At 44.4% G+C, this 22,169-nt stretch overlaps 1 protein-coding gene and 1 long non-coding RNA gene across 3 annotated transcripts in view; one reads left to right on the top strand and one right to left on the bottom strand.

Moving 5' to 3' along the window:
* SORBS2 (sorbin and SH3 domain containing 2) overlaps positions 1 to 22,169 on the top strand; it is a 434,202-nt gene that overhangs the window by 121,035 nt on the left and 290,998 nt on the right. The window lies entirely within an intron of this gene.
* Positions 1,297 to 21,307, bottom strand: LOC120405905. The gene is made up of 3 exons (XR_005598978.1): positions 21,260 to 21,307; positions 7,916 to 8,144; positions 1,297 to 1,474 (listed from the first exon to the last, which is right to left on the bottom strand). It is a non-coding gene; the product is annotated as an uncharacterized LOC120405905 (long non-coding RNA).

Genomic DNA, 22,169 nt, shown 5'->3' with positions numbered 1-22,169 from the left:
TGTCTGCCCTGCTGTATGCCATGAGAAGAAGCAATTTGAGATTGACGTTGGCATTCATGGAGCAGCTGCACACAGTGGCCTGTCACTACTGGACTCAGGGAAACAAGCACTGAGAGGTGGGATCGGATTGTGCTGCAGGTATGGGATGATGAGCAGTAGCTGCAGAACTTTTGTATGTGCAAAGACACCTTCCTTGAACTTTGTGCAGAGCTGTCCCATGCCCTGCCGAGCAAGAACACCAAAATGAGAGCTGCTAGACACTAAAAATCATGGTCTTAATCAAGATCCTGGTGGCGGTGACTGCTGCTGCTTTCTTTTTCTTTGTTGTTTTATTTTATTTTATTTTATTTTATTATATTATAAAATTCTGTAACCCACTAAAGCCCACTCATTGTCTTATGACTACAGGAATATTAACAGGCCACTTTACCTTGAATTGCCTCTTAGTTTAGCACATAGCACATATTCTATCTGCTTGACCTTGTATTTAGCTGTGACACTCTTGTATCTTTCCCAGACCTGAAGAGCTCTGTGTAGCCCAAAATCTTGTCTCTCTCACCAACAGAAGTTGGTCCAATAGAAGATATCACCTCATCCCTCTTGACTCTCTAAAATGCACGCTATTAGCCCACCAGTGTGCTAGCCACAAGGAAGAGGTGTGGTATAGGTGGTGGCGGTGTTTGTTTCTTGCGGTTGTTCAGGGCCTACATTTCATTCTGAAGGTGGTGGTCAGTCTTTTCTGATCTTTTTTTTTTTTTTCCAGTTTTCTTGCTTTTTCTGGTGGTTCTGGCCAGAGAAACAAACCAAGACCCATATAAAATAGTGTCTGTTACTTAGATTCATTATTAAGTGTTAAAAAGTTTACTATCCCAGCATTCTGGTGGAGTTTTTCTTTTCACGGTTGGCTTATTCAGTAAAAATCATAATGACGTGAACAGCTATGTTTTCATTCTGGCAAACCTGTAACTATTGTGGTTTGGTTTTACAAGGACACAGTGTGGGCATGTAGGTATATAAAGTTTTCTAGACTTTCCAGATTACCTCTGCTTGTTTGTGGTAGCTATATTAAGATAACTTCCTTTTCCTCTTCAAATAATTCCTGCCCAATTTCTACAGCTATGAGAGGAATAAAAAAAAAACAAGCCCCATCTCTCAATATACATCCATGTAAATGCAGGGGCATGCAAAATCTCAATCCTCAGTGTTGCGAAAATGTGGATAATATCATGCAACAAAACTCCTTTAACATGAACTTTTTATTTTTCTTCGAGTGCTGCCCCGTTGGGTGCTCCACTCCAGGTGATGGTGCGTCCCAGCGCCATTGATCAGAGATCTTCAGTAGCAGTGCCTGCTGTTGTCTCGTGGTCTCGTTAGTCTGCCTGAGCACACACGTCCCACAACCCCCTCAGTTCCTTTTCAACCGTCCTCATCTGAAGATGGGACTTGGGGCAGTGCTGATCCTCTTCCTTGGTCTCTGAAGGAAACAAGTACAAAGACATAGAAATAGTTAGTAACATCCCAGTTATTTCCCTTCCTTTAGAATAGTTACTTAGTTTAAAAACAAAAGACAAACAAAAACTTCTTTTCCTTAGGTTTGTTTGCCGTTGAGAAACTCTCTCTCTGGTATTCCTAGTGCAATAATGACAGGGTCTTCAGGGTTCAAGAAATGTGCTTCCTGTTAAGATTCTATGCCAAGGTCCAATGGACACTCATGTTGTGTGAAGTGCCTCAGCGAGACACATGTCCCTGCCAAGTGTGTCCACTGTACGAGCCTCAAAACCAGAGCTCGTTGTGACAGGGACCTGGGGCTGAAAATGCTCCTGATGAAGAAATCCCTACAGCCACCTATGAAGGCAGGCAATGGCAGACACTCTCCCTCACGCTCCCCGGCCAGGTCGGAACCAGTTGGGAGCACAGTTTCACTCTCTCAGGCAAAGAGGCAGGAAGCCCAACTGTCTCTGTGTAGAGACTTTCAAAGAGTAAAGGGTCTCCTGCGACAGCGCCGAAGGCAGGCGCCTCTGACTGTCCCAGCACCTCAGCCACAGCTCCTGTGGAGTGCAGAGGAAGGGACCTGACTTCCCATACCAGGGCGGTCTCCTTGGCACCAGTCCCTTTGGCTCCGAAAATAGACTCAGTGCGGACAAGAAAGTTGGCACTGAGGCTGCCTGTCACTCCAGCAGCCGCAGCGGGCCTAAACAGAAGTCCATGCACACTTCTGAGCACAGATCGTGCTCAGCAGGATCACATCCCAGGGAGCAGCAGTAGCAATTCTTAAGTCAGGACGACCTCTCAGTGACCCCTCAGCCTGACTCTCTGCTCCTTGACACACAGTGCTCACTCTTTGACCAGCCGCTCACCCCACATGATCTGGCTACCTTTACTGACAGTGAGCCTGATATGAGCAGCAGGCGGAGTTCTCCCCACCTACCACCACCTCCTCCTCCTCCTCCACTGGAACTTTTGCACTTCAGGTCACGGCTCACAACCACCAGCCTCAGTTTCCTACTTTGTCCCCCTGTGGGTGGCACCTAACTTCTCTTATCCCATGCGTTGGCCTCAGTGGTACCCTTGGTCAGCTCCTGCTGCCACTCGCCCTCTTGCTTCTTCTACCAGACCACAAGATCCTTCTGCGCCTCTATCTCCAGCTCTGTCTACTTCTAGAGCACCTGAACATGCCCCCCCCCCCGTGGGGAGGTGGGCTATGGACCATACCCTGATTCACTGACTCCTAACTCTCCGCCTCCACAGAAGGTGGACAACTTTAAACAATTCCAAGGACTCTTCAAGAGAGTGCACTCAGCCAGGATATCCCTTTAGGGGAGGTCTAGGAGACACAACACAGACTCCTCAAAGTTCTGCAACCCTCTGCTCCCTCAAAGATTGTGCTACCAATAAATGAAGCACTCCTAAAACCAACTGACACTCTCCGGCAGACCCCAGCCTCTATCCTACCAACTTGCAAAAAGGCTGAACCTAAATATTGTGTTCCTGCTAAGGACATAGACTTCTTATTCTCCCATCCACAACCGAATTCTCTTGTAGTGGATGCAGCGACACACAGGACGAAACAGCCACACTACTGGCCCACCCCGCAAGACAAGGACCTCAAATGCCTTGACTTCTTGGGCAGAAAGGTTTATACCTCCTCCACTGTGCCATTCAGAATTGCAAACTATTCCGCCCTACTTCCAAGCTACGACTTCGACAATTACAATAAACTCTTTGATTTTTACCTCTCATATCCCAGAGGACAGGAGAGCACACTTTAAGTCCATCTGTGTCAAGGGCCAGTTGGTCTCCAGAACGGTCCTACAAGCATCTCTAGACATGGCAGACACAGCAGCCCGCACTACCGCAACTGTGGTGGTTATGCGCAAATCTTCCTGGCTGTCTGCATCCGGTATCTGCAGAGACTTGCAGACCAAAGTGGAGGACTTCCCCTTTGATAAAGATGGTGGCCAGATCAATGAGCAAATAACTGCTCCCTGCTGCCTGGGAAGCCTGTATACCAGCCCCCACTGCCAGAAGAGCATTTGAATTTGGGCAAGCAGGTCTTACCCTTACCTAGCAACACATTCTCACACTCCAGTGTGGGGAGTGGCTATCTAATATCTTTCTCTTCTGCCTCTGAAGAGCATAGAAAGGGTTGGAGAGGGATGATGTCTACCAGGCACTATAACCCCCCCAAAAATGGTTACTAGCCTTTGTGGGTATGAGTAGGACCTGTTTGGGTGGTAGGAGTGGTGGATTGGACCAGAGGCAGGGCCTAAGGGGAAGGAAATATGCAAGAATTGTGTTCTCCACTATTTCCTTCCCCAAAACCTATAAGTAGGAAGGAGCCGCTTATGGTTCTGGACTGGTATTTACAAAATTGCAGAGAGCAGCCTGGATCCAACTCACCAGTCCAAACCAGCAGCACGCTCCCAAACCTGTGGGGGGGATGCTTTATATTCTGTTTCAATTTGGACCCATCTACAGTAAATGCTCTATCTCCTCATCTCCCCTCCAAAAATAGCAAACAATTTTAAAAAATAGAGAAGTGCATCTTTGAGAACGTGTGTCAATTTTCCATTAGCCTAAATCTAACCAGTAGAAGCATTTCAAAAATAAATGCTTGAATTTGCGAAACATAAAGCTCTGGCTGGCCACATGACCAGTTTTAACAGTTAAATTCCTTCACAATGGTTTTCTAACATGAGGTCACAGCACTTGCAGGCACAAAGTAAAATCCTGGCCCCACTGAAGTTCATGGCAAAACTCTCAGTGACTTTGGAGAGCCAAGATATATCACTGTAGAACATAGTTTTGAAAGCATATGCCAATCCTATGAGAACTAAAAGGAAAGCAAGGGGTTGAGGGCTAAGAGGGAGATTTTCAAATGTGCTTATGGGACTTTGGATCATCAGTTCCAACAAGATCAATGGGACTGGTGCTCCTAAATCCCTTACCTGTTTTTCCGAATCCCACCCTTAATCTCTACTGTGCTGTAATAGGTCACCTACTACCTGGGGACTATGCTGACTTTACTAACATGGTTTCTGCAGGAGCTGGATAACTGTGTCAATAAAAACACTTTCAGAGCCAGGTAGCTCTTCGCTAGAGCAGACATCTCTTAAGTTTTATTTTTGGCTCGAGGACATGAAAAAATTGGCAAATGTATTTATTTTTAATGTATGGTAGTGATGATCTTCCTTTTATGTATTTGGGAGGTAAGGGTGCCACAGACTTGCATTCATCAGCCTGGGTTTGATGGCTCAATAAGTAACTCAATAGGAGACAATAGTTATCCCAAACTTGATTTAAGCTGTAATCAGATTTGCGGGTCTTGCTGCATACTTTAGTCATATTAAATATAAATCCATTTTAACTACCTGAGTTATACAGTTGGAGCATGGCATTAAACTGGAAATCATTGACCTACATTACCAGAGACAGTATGGGGTAGTAGAGAGATCATGGATTTGAGAACCAGGTGCTCTAGCATCTACTACTGCCTGCCACTGATTTGCAGAATGGCCTTGGGCAAATTACTTAAACTCTGTCTCTCCATTTCCCCATCAATAACATGGAGACCAATACTTAATTACCTTCCTCACAGGAGCATTCTGAGGATTTAATTAATGTTCATTGTGCTTTGAAGAAGTCACATGCCTATACAAGTGCTAACGACTTGTTGCAAACTTAGCCTACCCAGCATCCTATGTAGTCACCCTAAATAAAACTGACCTGATTTTTAAAGATGCTAAGCACACACAAGCCCCATTCACATCAATGGGAGCTGCAGAAGCATGGGAAACTCCAGGTCAGGCATCTTAAATATAAAGTTGGGTGTCTAAAGTTAGATACCCACATCTGGAAAAAGGAAACACATGTACAGACACATACTAGCAAATAAAACATTGTTTGCTTTTATTCATGTCCAACTGAAGCCTTCAGAGATCTAATCAAAACCAGAAAAATTCACAGCCAGGTTTCTATCTAGTTTATCTGGAATGGTTAAAATGTGTGCAATTCTTATAGCTGTCAACAGCAACCTTACTAATATAAAAAGTAGCATAGACATCTTGTCCCTTTAACACTGATTGTCATCTCCTCCCCAATTGTTCTCCTGCCAGGTAATTTAAACAACCATATGCTTATCCACTGATTTTGGCGCCAATGAAATTAAGCTGTTCAAATAGTACATTAATATCAACTATTCTGCCTCTCCTGTTTTGTGATCCCCTATGAAGAGGACCAGATGGAATCAATTCCTCTTTGCTCAGACACATTCAACGGAATTTAAATAATCGGTTGCTAATTTAGTATTTTGAAGGGTAAAATTGCAGGCCTGCCCCATGATGAAAATGCATGCTGTGCTACTGTCATGTTCTAAAATAAGCAGAAAACCATCAGAGATTCTTCCAGGGAAGAGTAATAGAGCTAGAGAGAAGAGTTTAATTATGCATTGGACCCTCATAGCATTTGAATTAAGAGTAGATATTTTATAAAACAAATGACTTGAATGCTGCCATGTTAGAGCTGTAGAAGATAGCCTGTTATGAATGCTACAATATGTTCATGTTGTTTTCAACAAGTTTATGTATGCAATGATTGAGCTCTCCACTTAAAACAAATGCTTTGGGCTTGGTCACAAATGCTTTTTGAATCTCAGTTGAACAGAAATAAGAACAGAAGGTACAGTGCTTCCATTAATGGGTATCATGTGGCAAACTGTGCTGTGATAACTTTTTGCAAAAACATGAATCAAAGTTCACAGTGCACTCTGTGAAGTTTAAACAGCTCTATACATTATACCCAGGCAAGAAAGGGAACAAAACCAACAAGCAATGTGTATCATAATTACTAGTTTATTTAAGAGAATTATATTGCTCCTTGGACATTTTGCTATCTTAAAGGTTCACTAATCAAAATTGTGTACATTATCCAGAAGGCACATATATTTGACACTTTCTAGCAAAGGTGTTCTTAGAAACATGGAGCTGTTATCATGTTGATTTTGCTTCCTGCAACATCAGACGTGCAGACATATTTAACAGTCCCTTTGTTTATGTTGATTCTCATACTCCTCTCTACAAAGCAAATAGGACTAGAAGACTAGTACTCTGGATACCAGTTTGTTTGCCACATGGCTATTCACCATTTTTAGAAGGACCTTCCCAAGAGTAGTAATCTAAAGAATTTAAAGGATTGAAAATGGGAAGTGGCTAGTAGTGTTCCTGGATATGCTATTCTGCAGACATAGCAGAATAGCTCGGGCAGTACTTATGAAATGCTGTCTTTTGATATTGTTTGGAGCACAGTGCTGCGTGTATGTGTAAGTAACAGGTAATCTGCATGCTGTCAGCTCAGAAACATTTACATTTTTCCAAATCCTTTTAACATTTTATTGTGGATATATTCAATGTGTAGCATAAAGCCTGCTATAAGCTCTAGTATTGCTGCCATAATTAACTTAGGTGCTTACTTGGAAAACTTACAAGTTTCAGTTCTAGTAAAAATGAAATGCACTTGCACCGTATTACAGTACATGGGGAGGAAGATCCCAGTAAAGGAAACTATAAAATCAACACATTTAAAATGGGGGGGAAAAATGAATTAGTGAAGTATGTTATTAAACAAATAGTTGACCTCTGGATTTCACCATTCAGTGTCACAGAAAATCATTTGAGGCCAATTGTTTAATAGAGGGGTGTGTGTGTATACACACGATACATATACATATGCATAAAAGTAACACTTATGGCTATGCCTTCTATGGTAGGTTGAAAACTTATAGGGGTATTCATTTTCATGCAAAGCCTACAGCAATTGCTGGTAGTTCTCATGAAGGAAAGGATATCCTACTTGTCAATTCAGGATACCAGGCTAGATGGACCAATGGACTTCACAGGTATGTTACACAAATCTAATACAACATCAGTTAATATATATTTAGTGATAAGTATCCAATTGCAGTAATACAGCATGATCATTGTCTTTAAAAAGTGAGTTCTACTGGCAAGCAATGCGTTCCAGCTGCTGGGATGATGTTTTTAAAATATTATTTTTCTACTCTTTTGGTTTACAAATGTTTTCTTATAGTAGTCTTTCACGTTAGATTCACACATCATAAGGCCAAAAGGGACCATTGTGATTATTTAGTCTGACCTCCGTGTGCTGTTTTGTGTTCAGTGTTGAAAACTTTGATTATAAGTGCTTAGAGTAAAGGTTAGGCCACGCTAAAATCCTTCCTGTGAATATCTTGATGGGAATTCATAACTGGGTTTGAATTTTATGACTCAAATCTCACTACTTTTAAAAGCAGAATATCACTTGCTACTAAAGGTCATCTGATAAACCTTTAACCATTGACCTTTATCTAAATTTCTGTCCAAGATGAAGAAATTACCTTACCTGGTACATTACAACTTACCTTTAAAACAGTCACCTGATGTAATGTGTTCCTCTGTAAGGGCAGTTTGACTTCAAGCCAAGGCCTGTATGTCCTTTAGTCATGGATTTTTTTAGTGGCTGCATGCTCCAGAGATGGGATGTGTAGATAGGGAATCGGCTGCCTCATGCAGCCGGCAGAAGGTGACACTGACCTTTCCTACAAATTGCTAGTGACTTTCTGTACTCTTCCAACTCCTTCTTTCCTCCTCCTGCAGGGGAACAGATACTCAGTAAAGACCAAAAATCATATTTTACATCCTGTCCATAATCTTATGCAGGTGGCACAGTATAAACTTACAAGGTAGCTTTTTTCATGAAGCCCTGGCAGGAAACATTATGGAGAGGAATTCTTAAAAACGCATCCTCAATGAAACATAAATGTCAGCTAAAATATTCTTTGGACTTGAACAGTTATTTATTGACATAACATTTAAAGACTATATTAAGCACAATTAATTAAGAAAAATACAATGCACTTTCTGTCTGAAGATCTGTTACTGATTTATAGACATTAATTGATTTAGTTGCACAATTCCCCTGAGTGATAGGTTGATAAATATCGCTAACTCCATTTTACAGACGGGGAAAAATTAGGTTCATATAAACTGTAACTTTGCCATAGAGTTGCTTTGTCACCTTAAGCAAGACAGGGAAAAAAATTCAAGTCCTTTGTGCTAGTCACAAAAAGTACTGTTTTTCAAGAGCTATTATGTTGCTTATGAACTTATGACCCATTTTCAAATGTGACATAGTAACACGTGGGTGTGAAAAGCTGGACCCACAACTAATGACCTCAAGAGACTTGGCTATACGATGTGTACTAAGTACCCCCAGAGTATACAAGATTTGAATTCATGTATTCATTCAGAAAGGAAGGTCCAGTCCTTGAGCATAAGTCTAGGTTTTGAGATATCTGGGTTCAATCTGCTGCTTCAGTGGTTTGCATTGTGCTGGCTGCTGTCTGTTGTAACCCCTCTCACTTGGGTCACTCATATCACATAACATGTTCTGAGAGAAAATGTATGCTGGTCACCTTCTCTGACTATGGTTGGCCAATGCAATGGGTGGAAGAACAGCACTGACTAACAGCAAATTCTTCCATGTCTTGGAACAACAATCAACAATCTGTTGTGCAATAGTCAGCTAAGGAGGAGGGGAGGGAGTTTGCGGGGGGGGGGGGGGTGTTGAGGCCATTTAGAGCAAATGATGGACAGCTCATGAGGGGTTCTGCCATGATGGTCTGGTTCTGTGTTTCATTCCCTTTTGATCCATAGTTTTGGTGGGTAGCAGAGGCTTAATGGACCTAAAATCCTTAAGCAGTGAAGCTCCTGGATCTACAGACCCATATATTATGCAAATATCTCATCCTGGGGCCCTGACCCTCACACTGGTATATGTTGTATTTGAATCTGCCTCTGGTTCCATCCTTAAGATCTCACTTGCTTTTCCCCTGCTTTGAAGTACTTTAGTTACTATGGAAACAATGTCACTGGCTTGGGCTTCTAAATCTTGAATATACTGAGGTTTTGGTATGTGTTTTCTTCCCTCACTCATGCACATAAATATCTTCTCTATTGCTCCTATACTGTACTTTGTCTGCAGCCACCTCCAAGAAATGGTGCTGAACAGTCTAATCATTGCCATTTCATAAGCCAAATACTGGGATACTTCAGTATTTTGTTCATGTTCGTGCTGGAAACAATGAGATTGCTTTCCTTGTAGTGCTTCTCCTGATAGGAGTATGGCCTTATTCAAATCATATTTGAGGCCAAAGAAGAAAAAGTCCTAATATTTTCAATTTATGTTTATTTAAAAAAAAAGACACATTTGGACCTGTTACAATTATACCAAATACAAGTGCAGAGCCCTTTTATTTAAAATGCCAATCAAATTTTCTGTTGTGAATGTTCCAGATTGCAAACTATATGTAAGATGGAAGTACACCATAATTTTCTTAAATCTAAATGTTGCATTTAAGAAGGATTTGGCTGCAAAAAAATTTTAAACATCCAATTTCACAGTGCCTGTATTGTGTCTAGCTCTCGTCAAAGACGCACAGAAATTTAGTTAAGCTAGAGGTAAGACTGATGACAGTTACTTATGGCTAAAAATAAAACATGTTTTGTGGGGTTTTTTTTTAATTCACAGTTAAATTTAAAAGAACCCCCCAATCATGCTTGCAATGGAAAGTAAGTTTGGACCTGAAAGTCTCCATAATAAATTGATCAACTGATATGGCACAGAAAGTATTTTATAGGCACCATTTTTCAACAAAAACTTTTGTGGGGTGCCACTTCAAAGAACTTAAGCTACCGAAACTGTGACGTAAATACAGTTGTTAATATTGTTTGATTAAGAAGCTTGTGGAATGTGTTAGCATTGTTGCACTTTGTGGAACAAAAGGAGCAATGACCTCTTCATGAAAAGAATGTTGTGGATAAGCTGATTGGTACCTTATCAACTTAGTTATTGTAGCTATGCCAGCCAGACATGTTCGCATTACTTAGACATGCTGTGTGGTGGTATTTATACTCAGACAGAAGTGTTTTAAGATTGATCTGTGACCTCATCTGACAGAGGTAGCTGCTGCCCATTCTTTAGAACTGAGAATAAAGTTTAATCCCAAGAAATTCACTATTTTAAAATGTCTCCTCCACAAAATACTTTGGAACCATGTTGAAGCTAGGTAATAAGGATCATATCATTATAAACTACTGTTTTGCCTTGTCCAGCAAACAACGTTAATGAAAATACATTTCATTGTAGTATTCATTTGGCACCTGTACACTCACTCACCCACTTGTTCTTTAGGCTAATGATTAATGACTGCATACTTTGTAGCTGATACTGTTTTTTTTTTAAATATTTTTTATTTGAACTGTTGACTAGTATTTTTGAAAAATACAGCACAGGATGCCTGAGTATAAATTGTGAGCATCCAGAAAACTCTGGTGGGAAATTTTCTAATATAGCAGTTAATCAAAAATATCCTTTAGTTAACTTTCAGAGGTATTAGTCTGATAGGACTGGCCCAAGAAATCGTCTATCACTAAATTGGCTAATCTAACCAGACAAATAGCAAAGCTTCCAAGTTCTGAGCCACAATTATGATGCTGTGTCTAGGAAACTGCTCTCTATTTTGAGTTGATCGGTTATCATCTTGTTCTTTGTATCATGCAACTCTAAAGAAAACAAGAAAAAAAATTAAAAGGTGAGCAAATGGGGACCCTTTTCTGTGTTAATCTCTTCCTTCCATACTTCCTGTGGCAGTTTCAGTGAAACTGGAATGGTAATGAGACAGATAAATTCAAGCAACAAAGAGTCCTGTGGCACCTTAAAGACTAACAGATGTATTGGAGCATAAGCTTTCATGGGTGAATACCCACTTCGTCAGACACATGTAATGGAAATTTCCAGAGGCAGGTATAAATATGCAGGCAAGAATCAGTCTGGAGATAACGACTTTAGTTCAGTCAGGGAGGGTGAAGGTCCTCTTCTAGCAGTTGAGGTGTGAACACCAAGGGAGGAGAAACTGCTTTTGTAGTTGGCTAGCCATTCACAGTCTTTGTTTAATACTGAGCTTATGATGTCAAATTTGCAAATGAACTGAAGCTCAGCAGTTTCTCTTTGAAGTCTGGTCCTGAAGTTTTTTTGTTGTAAGATGACTACCTTTACGTCTGCTATTGTGTAGCCAGGGAGGTTGAAGTGTTCTTCCTACAGGCTTTTGTATATTGCCATTCCCAATATCTGACTCGTGTCCATTCATCCTTTTCCGTAGGGACAGTCCTGTTTGGCCGATGTACATAGCAGAGGGGCATTGCTGGCACATGATGGCATATATAAAATTGGTGGACGTGCAGGTGAATGAACTGGTGATGTTGTAACTGATCTGGTTAGGTCCTGTGATGGTGTCACTGGTGTAGATATGTGGGCAGAGTTGGCATCGAGGTTTGTTGCATGGATTGGTTCCTGAGAAAGAGTTGTTATGGTGCGAGGTGTGGTTGCTGGTGAGAATATGCTTAAGGTTGGTGAGTTGTCTGTGGGCGAGGACTGGCCTGCCTCCCAAGGTCTGTGAAAGCGAGGGATCATTGTCCAGGATGGGTTGTAGATCGCTGATGATGCATTGGAGAAGTTTAAGCTGAGGACTGGAGGTGACGGCCGGTGGAGTTCTGTTGGTTTCTTTCTTGGGCTTGTCTTGTTGTAGGAGGCTTCTAGGTACACGTCTGGCTCTGTTGATTTGTTTCCTTATTTCCTCATGCGGGTATCGTAGTTTTGAGAATGCTTGGTGAAGATCTTGTAGGTGTTGGTCTCTGTCTGAGGGGTTGGAGCAAATGCGGTTGTACCTCAGTGCTTGGCTGTAGACGATGGATCGTGTGGTGTGTCCAGGATGGAAGCTGGAGGCATGAAGGTAGGCATAGCGGTTGGTAGGTTTTCAGTATAGGGTGGTGTTAACGTGACCATCACTTATTTGTACTGTGGTGTCTAGGAAGTGGACCTCCCGTGTAGATTGGTCCAGGCTGAGGTTGATGGTGGGGTGGAAGCTGTTGAAATCATGGTGGAATTCAAGTACACCTCTACCCCGATATAACATGAATTCAGATATAACACAGTAAAGCAGCGCATGGAGGGGCAGGGTTGCGCACTCCGGTGGATCAAAGCAAGTTTGATATAACATGGTTTCACCTATAATGCAGTAAGATTTTTTTGGCTCCCAAGGACAGCGTTATATCAGGGTAGAGGTATAATGGATTGACAGTACAAACCTGTGTGAGGGGAAGGAACACACTAAAATGTCCAGGTACAGAAAAGAGGTCAGGGAGTCACAGAAGAAGATGGAACTCAAAAGAAGGGTGGACAGAGGAAAAGGAGACAGAAGGTCATGGCTAAGGAAAGAAAGACAATGACTGGTGAGCACGGAGTTAAAGGGAGAGATGAAAGGACTGGGAGTGCTGGCATAGCAGGAGAGAAAAACAGGAGGGTGAGATGAATGGGAGCTCATTAAATGCACCTTTCTGTGTCTAACATAATTGAGTAATGTGTCATTCAGTTATTATAGGTCAAATAGTTTGTGTACCTAACATATTGCTAGTGGAAAAGTTTTCTCCTACATTTCAGTTTTCTCATTTATATTATCCATGATGTACCATAATTAAAAAAAAACTATGCAAAAACCTGTTACTGAAAAATCAATACAATTTTCATTTAAATCTTTTCCTTTTACTGTTAACTTCTCCTAGTGTATTCAAGTGATGGTAGCACAGTCGGAGAAAAGTCCCCTCTCACAGAACGCATTCCTACATGGACAAGTGCAGAATATAAAATAAGAGTTCCAGAGTATAGACTTCTTCCTCATTGAACAGACACTCAATTTGGCCAAGATTTGAGGAGCAGAGAGCGAGAACTAGTCATAGTGCGCTGAGTCTCCTGACATCTTATCTAGCACAAGGTACAAATGGGGAAATTAAGTAGGGAAGGGGCACCAGGCCTTGCAATTTTATTGTATTGTCTATTAAAGTTAGATCCTTGAATATGTATACAAATGAAATGTTTTGTCGTAGGTTGGATGTAAAGAAATTCAGCAAAATGAGCAAAAGCTTCTTTGGCCTGACTATCCCACTAGTCATGTGTAAAGTCACTTTGAATGCAGCTGACAGGATAATCAGGCACTTTATTTCTGGGATTTTGAGATGATCACACAAATCTCAATTTGGAAGAGCAAATAAGAATCATGAGTGAATTGTCAGGTCATTCCACCCAAGAGAAAAAACTAAAGCTTGCTTATCTCTTCCTGAAAATGGATTTTGTAAAAAGTGTATTTTGTATAAGAAATTATTTCAGTCACTTTAGTAGACTCATGCTGCTTCCTTTTCAGACAATAATTATTGCAGATAATATCTAAGGACCAAACTTGGGTCATGATCTCCATATATATTGCCCTCAACCCATGTACACTGCTCCTATAGATTCAATGGATGTTATAACACTGATAGAGGGTACTTGCATTCCTCTTTGTGGATGACCTATTGCTTGCAGTCTAGCAAGGCTGTTATGCTCTTTCAGGGACATAAAATGTGTCATTTATGAATCCTCAGTGGTATGTATGTTTAATATAGAGAAGGATCCCAAAGCTCTTTACAAACTATGCAGAGATACCTCCACCCACAACTGAATTAAAATCACTCAAATGCAATAAAAGTTTAACCGTGCACTGCAACACATCGTAACGATTTAGGACAGTAAATTAAGTGGACTATTTCATATCCAACTGAAACTGCATATGGAACTTTAAATAGACAGAATATATTTACCCAGCTTGTAATTTTTCTGGGTTAACTCACATACTTATAAAGAGGACTGCAGTTTAACATCTCAGTTGGAAGACTGCAACTCCAGAAACAATGTCCTATAGTTCCATCCAATCATATTGGTTGAGTGTTATTTCCTGCAGCATTTTAGGGTACTCTGGAAACCTCCTATCCAAATAGTGACTTGGACCAACCCATCTTATGCCTGATGAAATCATACTATAATCAACTGGTGTTTGCAGTGTTATTGTAGCTGTGTTGGTCCCTGGATGCTTGAGAAACAACGTGGGTGAGGTAATACCTTTTATTGGGCCAACTTCTGTTGGTGAAAGAGGCAAGCTTTCGAGCTACACAGAGCTCGTCTATCTTGTCTCTCTGTCCAGTGATTGAGGTGTACATTTTACTAGCCCAGTTTTTCTCAGGACAGGTATTCAGTTCCATGTTACTAAGGGAAGATTGGGTAGTAATGTAGCTGAGTCATTTGTATCTGACCTTTTGATGTAGGAAGTGTCCTGTCCCAAAACTGTGTGTGTTCTCCCTTGTTTTTGTCCCACAACAAAATGAAGTTGGGAACTGTGGTAGTGTTAGGCTGCCCTGCTAATCTTCATATTTCCCATGCAAACTAAGCAAATACTTGTCTGGCTTCTGCTAGAACTATCACGATTAAACTGTCCTTGTTGACTTCTGTTTTCCTGCAGATTATGGCCCACGTGTCTCATGCTATGTTGAGAAACATGACATTTTAACCCAGGTGTGGTTTCTGTATCAACACCAAACATTATACAGTAGGTCAGCATGCTCAATATCACTATTGGGTTGGGTTTAGAGATTAAAGGAATGAGAACTGCGTGCACACACACACAAGATGCTTATCTTTTCTAAACTGAAGTCAGGGCATAATTGATTCTGGCCTGGCCAAGTAGATGGCTGGGTTTCAGGCATCTCTGAGAGAATTCTGAATAGCCAGTGGGCTACTCTGTCAGTGGCTTAGTAGGACATGTTTTCTTTTGTCCTTTACTATGTATATGGCGCATCCTGAACCATCCATTCCCATACACAATACATATGTTACAGAGTAGACCCAAGGTTAGCGAGAGATGAAAATGTTGACTATCAATGGAGCATGACTGATATTCTTGTGGGCTAACTCGTACAGAATTTTAGACATAACAGGCATCTTGTGAATGAGAACAGAAGCATCTGGATGAAGCTTCAGACAAGAGAACTGATGACTGATAGATATGGCGAAGTCTGTAGAGGACATAGTACAGATGGTATATGCCCCTTACTTTATTATGAGGGATATCTCTACTATGCCAAATCTATAATTATGAAGAGAGTAGGGAAATATTTTCACTAATTTTATTTTTCCTCTGCCCCTTCATAATGATTTCTCAGAGATCAAACTGAATAACAAACATCAATCTATGTGGCTGGCCAGCAGAACTGATACATCCCTTCTACATGTAGTGGGGCAGGATTTGGGGGAGCCCACACAGTGGGTGGACAACCTCTTTGCACCATGGAGCCCAAATCCATCGAGAGTCCTTGCTTTCTTCTACAAGTGGTGATTCTGGGGCAGATTGAGGCTGGTTTGGTCTGTCACTGTGTGGATCCACAAGCCTTTGTCCACCCTATCATGTGCATGCAGGAGTCACAAAAGCTATTCCAGCCTTGAAATTGAAGTAGCAATCACACAATGGCCTGATCTCAGAGTTCCTTCCTCAATCTCAAGCCTCAAAGGAGCTCCCCAGTGAAAACTGCAATTACTTGGACTTTGTGTTGGTGTGATAGTATTTTGGCCAGTCAGGCAGATCCTTACTTTTTATAATGCTAATTTTATGAATCTATATACATTCAGACATAATGCACATGAACAAAAGACAGCATAGCCTTTCTTTGGGGCATTGTCTATTGTGATGGAGCAAGGCCGGATGGCTACAGGAAAGTACTGAGGAGTAGGTATGTTAGCTCCAGGCTAAGCAAATCCCTAGTACCATGGGAACCAAAATGGCAGTTGCTCCAGGCTAATCAAGGCACCTGGGGCCAATTAAGAACTTTCTAGAAGGCACCGGAGAGAGCTACATTGATTGGAGCACCTGAAGCCAATCAGGACAGGCTAATCAAGGCACCTGGTATAAAAAGGGGAGCTCACTCCAGTCTAGGGGGAAGGAGCCAGAGGAGAGAAGTGCGTGTGAGGAGCTGGGAGCAAGAGGCACAAGGCGCTGAGACTGAGAGGGTGTGCTGCTGGAGGAGTGAGGAATTATCATACCATCAAGCATTATCAGACACCAGGAGGAAGAACCTGTGGTGAGGATAAAGAAGGTGTTTGGAGGAGGCCATGGGGAAGTAGCCCAGGGAGTTGTAGCTGTCATGCAGCTGTTATAAGAGGCACTATAGACAGCTGCAATCCACAGGGCCCTGGGCTGGAATCCGGAGTAGAGGGTGGGCCCGGGTTCCCCCCAAACCTCCCAACTCCTGATCAGACACAGGAGGAGTTGACCTAGACTGTGGGTTCCACCAGAGGAGAAGATCACTGAGGTAAGCAAATCCGCCAAGAAGCACAGGACCCACCAAGGTAGAAGAGGGACTTTGTCACAACTGGTGTCAGGAGTGGGATATTTGGTGTGCACAGCGCGGCGGAAGAAGGAGGGTGTTTTTCTTTTTCTTTTTTTTTTTTTTAAAAGAGGGTTAATTTTTTTTTTTGTCACCACAATGGATGACGTAGTGCGGGCACTGATACAAGCCACGGCGGCCCAGCAGGAGGCTACCCGTGTCCAGGCAGCCACCCAGCAAGAAGCAGTGCGGCTGCAGCAAGAGACTAATCACCTGCTGATGGACCAAGCTGCTCAAGACCGAGCTATGTTGCAGGAACTGGTAAGCCAGGTAAAGACCCTTACAGAGCTGAACCGTGGCCATGATGGGACGCAGCTCATATGGGCTAGCCATTGGCTGCAGAAAATGACGCGGGAGGATGATGTAGAGGCATACCTTCTGGCCTTTGAGAGGACAGCCCTACGGGAGGCCTGGCCTCGAGATCAGTGGTCTAGCATCCTTGCCCCATTCCTGTATGGGGAGGCCCAGAAGGCCTACCATGATCTGCCTGAAGAGGCTGCAGCAGACTACTCCCAGTTGAAGGCAGAGATCCTGGCCAGATCTGGGGTAACGACCGCAGTGCGGGCCCAGCGGTATCATGAGTGGAGGTACCAGGAAGACAAAACCCCGCGGTCCCAATTGTATGACCTCATCCATCTCGCACGAAAGTGGTTGCAAACAGAATCCCGGAGTCCAGAAGAGATACTAGAGGTTCTGGTCATCGACCGGTACATGAGGGCCCTGCCACCAGATCTTCACAAATGGGTAGGCCAGAACGATCCATACACCTATGACGAGATGATCACGCTGGTAGAAAGACGCATGACAGACAGAGAATTGACCCAACTACGCAAGGAAAACCCCTTCCGAAGCAAACACCCAACCCCAACCCTGGAAGGAGGGACAGCCAAACCCCTGGGGAGTCCTAGGTGGAGGAAGAGGTGGGCTGGAAACCCACAGAGACTCCAGAAGGAAGGGATTGGCCTCAGTGGAGGAAACCCTGGGACTAAACCCCCTAGCCCACATGATGGGAGACTGACTAGAAACAGTTATAGATGTTATGCATGTGGGGAGTGGGGACACATAGCAGCACAGTGTCCCAGCACTGAAGAGCCTATGCAATGCAACTTGGGGGATTGGGAGGTCCCATGCTTCCTTATCCACCTGGCGGGCGTTGCATTAGCCCCACATAACTACACCAGGCCAGTGAAGATAAATGGAACAGAGACTACAGCACTGGTGGACTCAGGGAGTGCTATCACCCTTATATCGGGTAAGCTAGTAAAAAGTAGCCAGCTGCTACAAGCCAAACGTGTAGCAGTGACATGTGTGCATGGGGCCATGAGCCAATACCCCACCATCCCAGTGGAGATAGAGGTTCAGGGGAACCCCATTGAGGTGACAGTGGGCGTTATGGCACCTTATAGACTAACAGATGTTTTGCAGCATGAGCTTTCGTGGGTGAATACCCACTTCTTCGGATGCAAGCAGTGGGCGTTGTTCCTAAACTCCCATGTCCTGTAGTTATTGGGAGAGACTATCCAGGGTTTGATAATTTACTTCCCCCTGAGAGGCTGCAGGGAAGTGGAGACCCTGTTGGCAGCGACTCATCATTGGGGGAATGTCAACCCCCCATGTTTTCTGAGTTTTCTCAGGATCTTTTCTCAGCCCCCCAAAAGGCCCGGAAGAAAAAAAAAGAAAGGAGGGCCGCGAAGGCTTTGGGAACCCAGATCCTGACCCAGGGCCAGAAGACTGCGCTAGTAGGCAGATGGGCACGAGCAGCCAACAGAGAAACTACCAACATGGAAGGTTAGCCGGAGGCTGGCCCCAGCCATGATGGCGACAGGCCATTGGAAGAAGCAGAAGCCGGCCCCTGGGAGCTCAGGCAGGGTAGTCCTGGGAGAGAGACATTCGGACGGGACCAGGCAGAGGACCCCAGATATGATAACGTCAGGAAAGAGGTGGCTGAGATAGATGGGATACCAGTGGAGGGGAAGGTCCGAGGTCCAGGACCCTATTTTATAGTGAAGAAAGATCTCCTGTACCGTGTGGTGCAAATGCAGGAGCAGGAGATGCATCAACTTCTGGTGCCACGAAAACATCAAAAAGCCATATTGAGCCTCGCCCACAGTCACCTGTTTGGAGGACACTTAGGGATAGAGAAAACCCAGGCCAGGATCCTGCGGAGGTTCTTCTGGCCAGGAGTACATGAAGATGTCAGGCGATACTGCACCTCTTGTCCAGAGTGTCAGCTACATAGCCCTCGCCCACACTTACGGGCCCCTTTGATACCTCTTCCAATAATAGAGGTACCATTTGAACGCATAGCCATGGATCTGATTGGGCCCCTAGAGAAGACAGCTCGGGGCCACCAACATGTGCTGGTTGTACTAGACTATGCTACCCGATACCCGGAAGCCGTCCCCCTACGCAACACAGCTTCCAAGACAATAGCTAAGGAGCTAGTACAGATCTTTTCCCGGGTTGGGCTACCCAAGGAGATACTGACTGATCAAGGGACACCTTTCGTGTCTAAGTTGATGAAAGATCTCTGTTCATTGCTCCATGTACAAGCCCTACGGACCTCTGTATACCACCCGCAAACAGACGGCCTTGTGGAAAGGTTCAATAGGACCCTCAAGGCCATGATCCAGAAAGTGGTGAGCCGGGATGGGAAAGACTGGGATACCCTATTGCCTTACCTCATGGTCGCCATCCGGGAAGTTCCACAAGCCTCCACAGGCTTCTCTCCATTCGAACTACTATATGGGCGCCACCCCCGAGGCATATTGGATATAGCCAGAGAAGCCTGGGAAGAGGAGCCAAATCCCAGAAGGAACATAGTCGAGCATGTAATACAGATGAGGGATCGGATAGCCCGAGTTACACCCATTGTACGAGAACATTTGGAGAAAGCACAGGAGACCCAACGGACCCATTATAACCACCAAGCAAAGCTTCGACGGTTCCAACCAGGGGATCGAGTAATGGTCCTGGTGCCCACAGCAGAAAGCAAGCTGTTGGCCCAGTGGCAGGGACCCTATGAAGTGATTGAAGCCGTGGGAGAGGTAAACTATAAGGTGCTGCAGCCAGGCCGCAGGAAACCGGAGCAAATTTACCACATCAATCTTCTAAAACCTTGGCATGATCGAGAGGCATGCTTAGTCACCCAGGAGACCCTTCCCCAGGAGGATAACTTACACGAGCAAGTGAAGATATCACCCGACTTGACGCCAATCCAAAAGATCGAGGCAGCCGACATGATTAATCGCAATCGAGATGTGTTCTCTACAAAACCGGGGTGGACGACTGAGACCTATCACCATATCCGCACGATCCCTGGAGCCAAGGTAACACTGAGACCCTACCGAATCCCAGCAGCCAAAAGAGAAGAAATCAAGGCCGAAGTAAAGAAAATGTTAGAATTAGGCGTTATTGAAGAATCCTACACTCAGTGGTGCAGTCCAATCGTTCTAGTGCCCAAACCTGATGGTACCACGAGATTCTGTAATGACTTTTGCCGACTCAATGAAGCATCCCAATTTGATGCATACCCCATACCACGCATCGACGAACTGGTTGACCGACTGGGTAGTGCCCGATTCTTGACTACACTGGATCTGACAAAAGGGTATTGGCAGATTCCCCTGACTAAACAAGCTAAAGAAAAGACAGCGTTCTCCACCCCAGACGGGCTATTCCAGTACACTGTTCTCCCGTTTGGGTTACATGGGGCCCCAGCCACATTCCAGCGCCTCATGGATAAGCTGCTGCTGCGCCCCCATACTAGTTATGCAGCTGCATACCTAGATGATGTCATCATCCATACGCCAGACTGGGGAACCCACTTGGAGAAAGTTGAGGCAGTGCTACGCACCTTAAGGCGGGCTGGCCTCACCGCTAATCCTGCTAAGTGTGCCATAGGACTAGCAGAGGCTAGGTACCTGGGATATATTGTAGGAAGAGGTATAGTGAAGCCCCAAACTAATAAACTAGAAGCGATTCAAAACTGGCCCCGGCCGACCCGGAAGAAGCAGGTCCGTGCATTCCTAGGCGTGGTAGGCTACTACCAACGGTTTATTCCCCACTTCGCCAGTAGGGCAAGTCCTCTAACGGATCCGGTGAAGGCTCGAGGTCCAGACATGGTGAAGTGGACCGACGCTGCAGAAGGGGCGTTTGTAGACCTTCGGACAGCCCTCTGTAATGACCCCATACTCATAGCCCCGGACTTTACCAAGGAATTTATTTTACAGACAGATGCCTCTGAGGTGGGGTTGGGGGCAGTTCTGTCCCAAATGATTGGAGATGAAGAACACCCGATTCTCTACCTAAGCAGAAAGCTGCTCCCACGAGAACAGAAGTATGCAGTAGTCGAGAGGGAATGCCTCGCTGTCAAATGGGCCATGGAGACGCTGCGTTATTACCTCTTGGGCCGGCGATTTACTCTTGTGACGGACCACACACCCCTCCAGTGGATGCAGAGAAATAAGGAAAAGAATGCAAGGGTCACCAGGTGGTTCTTATCCCTCCAACCATTCCAGTTCCGTATACGGCATAGGGCTGGATGCCACCACGGCAACGCTGATGGTCTTTCACGAGCACACTGCCTGGCGTCACAAGTTGCCCAACCCTATGGTGTTGAGCAGAGGGGGGGGATATGTGATGGAGCAAGGCCGGATGGCTACAGGAAAGTACTGAGGAGCAGGTATGTTAGCTCCAGGCTAAGCAAATCCCTAGTACCATGGGAACCAAAATGGCAGTTGCTCCAGGCTAATCAAGGCACCTGGGGCCAATTAAGAACTTTCTAGAAGGCACCGGAGAGAGCTACATTGATTGGAGCACCTGCAGCCAATCAGGACAGGCTAATCAAGGCACCTGGTATAAAAAGGGGAGCTCACTCCAGTCTAGGGGGAAGGAGCCAGAGGAGAGAAGTGCGTGTGAGGAGCTGGGAGCAAGAGGCACAAGGTGCTGAGACTGAGAGGGTGTGCTGCTGGAGGAGTGAGGAATTATCATACCATCAAGCATTATCAGACACCAGGAGGAAGAACCTGTGGTGAGGATAAAGAAGGTGTTTGGAGGAGGCCATGGGGAAGTAGCCCAGGGAGTTGTAGCTGTCATGCAGCTGTTATAAGAGGCACTATAGACAGCTGCAATCCACAGGGCCCTGGGCTGGAACCCGGAGTAGAGGGTGGGCCCAGGTTCCCCCCAAACCTCCCAACTCCTGATCAGACACAGGAGGAGTTGACCCAGACTGTGGGTTCCACCAGAGGAGAAGATCACTGAGGTGAGCAAATCCGCCAAGAAGCGCAGGACCCACCAAGGTAGAAGAGGGAC

This window comes from Mauremys reevesii, linkage group 5 (assembly GCF_016161935.1).
Source record: "Mauremys reevesii isolate NIE-2019 linkage group 5, ASM1616193v1, whole genome shotgun sequence".
In the NCBI taxonomy this organism is placed as follows: domain Eukaryota; kingdom Metazoa; phylum Chordata; order Testudines; family Geoemydidae; genus Mauremys; species Mauremys reevesii.
The sequence above is the reverse complement of the archived record's forward strand: the minus strand, read 5'-3'. Positions and strand labels throughout refer to the sequence as shown.